Genomic DNA, 9,182 nt, shown 5'->3' with positions numbered 1-9,182 from the left:
TAAACAGTGCACCTCCTTACATGTAAAGTAAAGATAATATCTCTATCTCAAGCAAAAGTCAGGTGCAGTCACTGCCAGTTGCAAAATATTTGGGTTCCTTAAAGTCACTATTCATTGAAGTGAAGGTGTAATTTGGTCTTCTCTGGATCACATTATGGGAATTTGGGCTCCGAGAACTGAGGCCAAAAAAAAAATGTGATGATACTTTGGAAGCAGCTATCAAGGTGATTTAAAATCTTTGTCTCTAGGTGTTGGTGACCCATGCCCGTAATCCTAGCTACTTGAGAGACTGACATCAAGAGCAGTGCAGTTTGAGGCCAGCCCCGACAAATAGTTCATAAAATCACATCTCCAAACTAGCCAGAGAAAAATGGACTGGAGGTGTGGCTCGAGCATGCAAGTGTGAAGCCCAGAGTTCAAACCCCAGCCCCACCAAAAAAAGTTGAAATCTTTTGTCTTTGAATGAAAAACCTTACCCTGCCTTTATCCGGTAAATTGTGACAAGATAGTTTGCAAATGTGATAAAATCTCAGACCCTCCACAGTCTTTTAAAGGAATACTGATAAAAGACCTCTACTAATAACCTGCATCTAACATCATTCCATTCAAACACTAAGTTCTTTTCCAGTAAAAGAAGGAACAAGCCAAGAGCATTCATTTCTATTCAATATTGTCCCTGAGGTTGTGGTCATTACAGTAAGAAAGAGGGAAAAAATTATGAGAAAATTGAAAAGGAAAAAGGGGAAATGTGTTTATTTCAGAGTGTCATGTTTCCTAGATAGAATGCCCAGATTTTAGGGAGAAAAATTACTATAGCTAATAAATGCAACTATCAAGGTTAAAGTATTCAGGACCAATACACAAAATTCAATTATATTATTAAATACTAGTATCCAACAATGAGATATTGAAAATATAAAAACACTACTGTGTAGAATGACATAGAACATCTGAAATATTATGGGATACATTTGGAAAAAAAGGATGTAAAAGTTGTACACACTGGAAATTATAAAACTTTGCTAATTGAAATTTAAGAGGACTCACATAAATGGAGTATGATACCATGTCAATTAGTCAGAAAATTTAACACACTTCATATTTCTCTGAATTGATCTGTAGACTCATTGCAATCCCAAACTCTCAGTTTTTGTATAAAAGTTACTGAGCTGATTAAACCATTTCATGGAGATGCAGAAGGCCTGTAGTGGACGAAAAAATTTTGAAATAGAACAATAAAATTCAAAGACTCATATTATCTGAACTTGAGTCATTGTTACAGAGCTAAAATAGTCAAGGCCTTATGGCATTGGTATAAAGAATAATAAATTGATGGAATAAAAGAATTCAGAATTTTCAGTCTCTCCTAACTTTTCATGACCTTGACATTTTTGTATTCAAGGTTAAGGTTTATTATGGTGAAAGGACCTAGAGCAAGCAAAATCAACCAAGAGGAAAGATTGTGGAACAAAGTCCAGAGGAATAGTGGTACATACTTCAAGAGTCAATTGTCACAGGACCTGCTTAATTCTTCAAATATTTTATAAAATGTACTTCAATTATGATTTATGTTTCTTAGTGTGTAAACAGCATACCTTCTCATCACATTCTATCAGAGTGATATAGTAATGCCATGACTCTAGAGGTTCTTTGACAAAGTGTTCAAGTTGATATTTTTAAGATATTTAATTCTTGTAGAATATAGTCTATGATTTTTAATTATACTAATCTTATGTACCTCTCTATAACAGTTTTAATGTTTTAAATTTAGAATATTTTCTCATATGGCTGAAAAATGTTTTAATAAGTTTATTCCTATGCAATTTATATTTTATAACCTTTTCTATCTACTAACAGATTATTGTCTAAATGAAGAGTACTAATTCCTGCCTATTTATCCTGAATTCAACTTAAAGTTTACAATGGCTTTTAATCGATCCATTTTGATAATCGGGGTAGATAATAGATAATTAAAAACTTAATAAATAATGGCATTGCTACATGATGCACTATCATACTGTATTAAACACAAATTTGATTATAGGATTAATTTATGGAAAAGCTGTTATATATCAAGTAAACAATTGGAGGTGTTGGTATCAGTGGGAAAGCAAAGGATGTGGGTAAAAGGTACAGGAAGGTGAATATGGTGCAAACAATGTGTACACAGGTATGTAAATGGAAGGGTGAGACCTGTTGAAACCACTCCTGGAATAAGAGAAAGGAAGGGTAAGGCAGCATGATGGAGGGGGTGAATTCAAGTATGATGAATTTGGTATACTGTAAGAACTTTTGTAAATGCCACAATGTACCCTCAGTACAACAATTAAAAAACAGGGAAAATGACAGATTTCATCTAATGTTAAATTGATTTCTTAGCATTTACTAAAAATGTAGACTCCTGTTCTCACCATTCAAGAGCTACTGAATTAACAATAAGTGAATAAACAATTCTTGATAAAATCTAATTACAAAAGACATATACATATGAAGATTAAAAGTTTTGCATTTGGATAGAATTTAATTCAATAATAGGTTTCAATAAACACTTTTATCCTCTGATCTTCATATTATCTTTCAATTTAAATAAGATCTCCTAGGATTCTATCAACAATGAAAGGAACCCATCAAATTGTTTCTCCTTCAGCAATAACAGGGAGTTAAAAAGGCTTTTTAATTCTTTAATTATTTTGAGATGCTCTACAGGTTTTCTGCTTAGAGGACTATTTCTTTGAATGGTAGTTGTTCTGGTAATGTGAAAAAGACACAGAGAGGCCCTGTAAAAGAGTGACTGTGTTGGTGGGATGGTGGAAATTAAAATAATTCACTTAAAATCAGGATCAACTGAATAATCTGTGGGATGCAGAGCAAGATGGAAATGCAGTGCCCTTTGTTCAAAAAGATATGAAGAATATTAAGACAGCAATAACAGAACATTAAACCATGTGCAGGACTCTACCAAGCATAAGGTCCTTTGTGGCTCCAGATTACACACTCAAGAAGCTGACCCTGGGTTTAACACTCTAAGAGCAAGTCATTATTTAAAAATAATTGTAGTCTCAGCTTTTCATGTACTTACTACCACCCTTTTGGAAGCATTGTGCATAGAGTTTTGAACAAGATTGCAAATGGTAAGACTTTTAAAGGACATTCATTTTTCTACCACTCTTTTCTCAGGTGACCTAATTACTGTATTTCTTTTTCAAATCTAAGGCATTTCTTGCATAGTGATTTGAATCCTTCCCATGGAAATTTCTTTGCTTCTCTAATTAATCTTTTAAAATGTTTTTATGTTTCTATATAGTAAAAATCTTTGTAAAATAAATAAATGCATGTGAGAGTAATTCCAAATATATATTTCAAAATGTTCAAAAAAGATAAAAAGACATTTTAGCCAGTTACTATTGCTTCTTTAGAAAATCTTCAATTATTCTAGGAAACAAAGAATATTTTACCTCTCAGGGTTATTCATCTTAAGAGGTTCAAAGGTTTGAGCTTTGGAATAATTTTAACTCTCTCAAGTTCCTTTCACTATAGGATTCCTTTCAGTGGAAGAAGAAATTTATTCTCATTCACTGTACCCAAGGGCAGTCTCATCCTGTGGAAATGTACAATGGATTTACTTAAGTCACACAGTCATTAAGTTCTCACTGTTAACAAAATCTCTGAGGTCTTGGGACAGCCCATTCTGGCTATTTCTTAAAAATTAAATTCAGCAATAAGACTCCCCTTTGTGGGTTCATTATTGCTTTTGTTTTAGTTTATTATCAAATATAATATAAACAGTGGTAATATAAAGAGTGATGGCATTTTGCCAGGCATTGAATTTAAATAGCATTGAAACATCCTTTCATTCAACCTATGAAATGAGTATCATTCCCATTGCTCTGAAGACAACAGAGGTTCACTGACATTTGGTAAAGCAGGAATACTTTCCTTAACCTGATTCTTCAGTCTTCACATCCCAGGATCATTCTTCACATACCATAGAAGCTCACACTATGAGTGTATGATACCTCATCTATGATACCTCATCTTCACTGTATGCCTGTTTCTACCCTAGTCTTCCTCCAGTTGAACTCTACATCTCTTCTTATTTTCATCACAACTCCCTGTCAACATGCATTATCTGCCTAAAGAGGAATTGAGTAGTTTGCTTTAGCTATCTTTCATCTAATAGATTTGCAACTTTTGTGCCCATTAACTTTTCTTACATCATTCAAAGTCCAAGTCAAGTTTCACCTCTGGAATTATTCTCCAAATCCAAACCACATGGAGTTCAATTAATACATAAGAATATGGTTTGCATTAAGTGCAGGGTGGCATTAGGCTATATATTCATGGGTTGTGAGTATTTGTATGTGGATATCTCTGAGATATTGTTTAACTGCCTCCACACTTGTACAGTGCAATTCAACCTTCATACCTCACCACTTATGGAAAGAGGCATTATGTACTATCAGGCTACCTGAGAATGTGAGTCCAGTGACTTATCTCTAGGAGAAACTCAGTCCATATTTGACTGGTGCAGAAGAGTTTGCTGCACCTGCTTGAGATGCACTGGTGGAAGGTTTCTTCCTTCTCTACCTCAACAATATAGGGTCTAATTACCTGGGACCTCTTCTTTTCCACCATCACCTTTCAAAATGTTTTTCCTGCAGTGGTTACAGATTGTGAACTTTTAACTGCCATTTGTGGTTAGACATCCTTACTCTTCTAAGAAAGAATGGAGGCAGCAATATAACTTGCTTCCGTTCTTTATCATGTTCTGAGAAAGGAAGTCTAACGTGAAAATCACTCATCTAGAGAGGGGAAAAGTTACCTAGTTCTAAGAGTCATCTATGACACTAAGATAATTAGTCTTTACAAATAAAACTGAAGATATACCTATTCATGAAGTTATGTTCAAACGACATGTTTCATTGACATAATATGACTGTCACAATTCAGGAGGCAAGTGTCATAGGCTATGAAAATGCACTCATGCCATATTTTGCAAAGTCACTCTCAGGATGCTTTGCCTGTCTCACTGACTGGAGTCAACATGAAACTTCCTGAGTCCTTAAATTACATTCTGTAAGCCACTCAAAGTCTCACTCCTATCTTGTCCTCAGTGAACATGTGGTTAAGATAATGTGTTAGCTTCAAAAAAATCTTCAAAACATTTTTTAATAATTTAGAACTAAAAACCTAATAATATGTATACTATATGTACAAATAAAACCAACTTCTGTTTCTTGGAATTCATAAATGATATACAAGTTTTCAGAACCATTTATTTTTGTGTCATTGTAATGAAAGTCCAATGAATTACAGATTTCTTGGTCACTAACAGAAGTTCTGTAATTAATGGCTAAAGATCACATTAATAAGTAATTTACTTAAATTTCACTTTTGATGGAAATGCAAATATATAATAGGAAAATCTGAAAAACATGGTGTCATTTTTTTGCAAGATTATTGCATTTTGTGACTACATTCTTACCTCTCATGGGCCTGTCACCTCACTACTCACAAATGACTTTCTCAACTTTAATTTTGTAAAGTTCATGGAATTTGGTGCTTAATCTCCTAGATTATTAATTTCCAACTGTCATCCTCCCTTACAAAGGTCTTTTTATTGATTGGCTGAATGTCTAACTAAACTACTAGCTATGACAAAAATCAGATTTTTAGAAAAGGAGCACATATTTGTCTAAACACATACTTTCTTTACAAAAATATTTTATCAACATTTAATGCCAGTGAAAAATTATTATAATCATTATGATACATTAAGAAATATGAAGATCAGAAAACATTCCAGTTTCTATTGTTTAATATGAATCTTTCACTGTAACACCAGCTCATTGAGATGGATGAGAGAAAATGAAAGTTCTTCTGGTAACAATTGAGCAGAACATTCCTCTGTTTGAACACAATATTATACATCAGAGATTATCAGTGCATGTGAGGCTGATTTCACAACTGAAGGGAAGACAGATGGGATTAGGAAAATGAGAACGATAAGTAAAGCTAAAGCTGTCTTGTCTTACCTCTGAAAATATTTGTGAAGGCACTTAGTAAAAATGAATACCTTCGTCTGTGGAAAAATAATTAACACAATCAATCATGTTCTCTTGATAGCTTTTGGATGCAAATTGCAAGGTAGCCTGTGTTTATTTAAAAGTGTTTTAAAGTTTTTAATATAAAATATTCTACTGATGTTAATGTGCAAAGGAAAAAATAAAAACAGTTTCAAGATTATTTCACGTGTGTACTCCTAGTTAATATTTCTATATTATAAAATCTTTACAAAAACAATGGAATTGTTCTTAGTGTAGTCATGACATGAAATGTATCTTTTGTAATATAGTATAGATACAACTATTCCTAGTCCAAAAATGAACAAAAAATAAATCATACATATTTTCAATACTAGAGTTTGAATTCAGGGCCTTGCATTCCACCAGCTCTTTTTGTGTTGAATATTTTTGAGACAGCATCCTGCTTTATGTCCAGTCTGCTTCCCCAGGTAGCTAGGATTTCAGGTGCACCCCACTGTAACCAGTCATGGTTCGGATGGGCTTTTTTGAGCTTCTTGCTCTGGCCTGGCCTAAAACTGCAATCCTCTCTATCTCTGCCTCTCTGCCTCATAAGTAGCAGGAATATATGCTGGAGCCATTGGGCCTGGCTAAAATCACATCTTAGGGAGATAAGGGATAATTTCCAGAGTCACTGTCCCTTGCTCCACATATTGAAGTAATGATTAATCTTATACACACACACACACACACACACACATACAACTTCAGTTAAAGAAACTAGATTCTATGGATTTATTTTTTATTTTTTATTTTGGTGGGACTGGGGTTTGAACTCAAGATTCATGATTGCAAAGCAGACTCTCTACCACTTGAGCCATACCTCCAGTTCATTTTGCTGTAGTTATTTGGGAGATGGGGTCTTGTGAATTACTTACCCAGGCTGGCTTTGAGCCATGATACTCCTGATCTCAGCCTCCCAAGTAGCTAGGATTACAGGCATGAGCCACAGGCATCCGGCTCTGTGTACCATTTAAATCAGATCCAGGCATGTGAAGTTTGAAGAAGAGCCCACGTGTTTATAAAGAAAATTTTAAGATCTAATCCCTAAAATCCTACCTCTTCATGATGTCCCTGCCACTTTGCAGCTCCCAGGACTCCAGTTCTTAGTCACCTGTTATAAAGCTGGGCCTTTAGTTTTCCCACTTATTCATGTACTTCCTACTACTGTGTTTGCCTCTTGTGACAAGAAACAAGAACATATAGAGAAAGAGAAACAAACAGGAAAGGCAGTGTGAATTCCCTCCTTGCCCTTGGTCCACACTCCCTGTGTCTATGGAGAAGAGACATCCTCTTGAAGAGTTGCAGCCTTTGCCCTGTTGCCACTGCTGTCATTGTGTTGTTCCTGTGGCCAAGGATGCCTCCTTGGGATTCTACGGTGGCTGAAGTGAGAGAGAATAACAATAACAACAAAGCCCGAGGGATTGCTTCCATTCATTCTGACCTTTAGGGTCTCCACTTTCTTGTTATTCAAAGCAAAGAGATTGGTTTCTCTTGGAACTCTTTCTGTCTGCATCCAATAAAGAATTTTCAGTTTCATGTTGCTATGAATACAGGATGAGAAATACTGGAGGGAAACAGACAGTCACTGCTGGTTTGACTTTGCTTCCAGTTCTGGTTTCCTTTTCCAAAATATATAGTATCATATATTTTTCAGAGTTCGAAGATAGCTATTCACGCTATCTTTTTTTTTGAAAAGACATTCAGTGGAAGAGACTGGAAGCTGCTAATACCATCTTTCATGTAGCTGGAACTTTTGGTTGTATATTTTAAGAAAATTCATGCAAATCAACTTTACTTAATGTATTTGTAGGTAACAATTTCTTTTTGCTTTACATACATAATAATTTAAGTTTTGTGAGTATTATCATAATTTAAATATATTAAGCAAAATTTCCTATATTTATCTGCTGTATTACAGTTTCCAAAGAGTTTAGACATTAGCATACCATTTTTATGTTTTCAACAGCTCTGGATAATGTAGCAAACGTCTTTCCAAAAAAGAATAGTTTAGATAATTTATTTCCTCTCAAATTGACTCAACTAATACCTATCAAAGCTAGGTCACAAATCAGGCTTTTCTGAACAAATATTCATGCCTTCCCTTTGTATCACACACCTGAATGTTTCTTGAAATTTCAAAGATCCTTGAACACAACAATGCTGATGGTAGCAATAATACCAGCAATAGCAAATCAAAGTCTTTTGTTAATCAATCAATATTTTAAGCATTCCTCTAACCCAATGCTTTGAGATTAGTAGGTATTCAATGAGCTGGATGATCAAAAATGCATTAAAATATTTAAGAGAGTTAATATAGATTTTCATCTAATAGAAAAGAATGCTCACAATATTTTGAGTAAAAATCCATATGAATTACCTAAATGTCTTATTCAGATATTGAGTTCTGTGGAATATCTTGAAAAGGAAGTCACTGGTGGTAGCAATGAGCCTGTCTAATCCCTGAGAGTTGATAAGAGCTCCTCTGAAGGAAAGAAAAGGTCTATACATTTAAAGATATAGAAGCTCTTGATGAGTGTATAAATATATTTAATTAGTTTTATATGAGATGAAAATTATATTTGTAATTCAAAATGATTTATATAACTATATGTAAACAGATATACAAAATTGACATATATACACATATGTATACAGGTATGTGTGTATATACATATGTGCATGTATATATTTTTATATATGCAAATGTATTCCAACTTACTAATGGCCTTTATTTAGCACTGTAATTCTCACTGAAGTACCTAAGAAAACTCACAAAGGCTTTTCATAGTATCTAGAGATGCTCTGTTTTACCCAGTGTGTCCCTTGCTGAATTTAAAGGCTGAAACTCAAAAAGAACAAAGGGCACTAAAGAACAGGTAATTGTGGCACACACTACAAGATGGTATTTGAACTGCTAACATATAGACATTGTAGGGGACAATAAAGAGCTGTGTAGTGATGCTTTCTGGCATTGAGTCATGTTTTTATACCATCAGTTCAGAGATAAGAAAGCAAGAAAAATCTATGCATCAATCAAGACAAGCTACACTAGACAAATGACTGGTGTGCTCACAACTGAGCTGGAAACAAGTTATA

The sequence above is a fragment of the Castor canadensis genome, chromosome 2 (assembly GCF_047511655.1).
Source record: "Castor canadensis chromosome 2, mCasCan1.hap1v2, whole genome shotgun sequence".
NCBI lineage: Eukaryota > Metazoa > Chordata > Mammalia > Rodentia > Castoridae > Castor > Castor canadensis.
The sequence above is the reverse complement of the archived record's forward strand: the minus strand, read 5'-3'. Positions refer to the sequence as shown.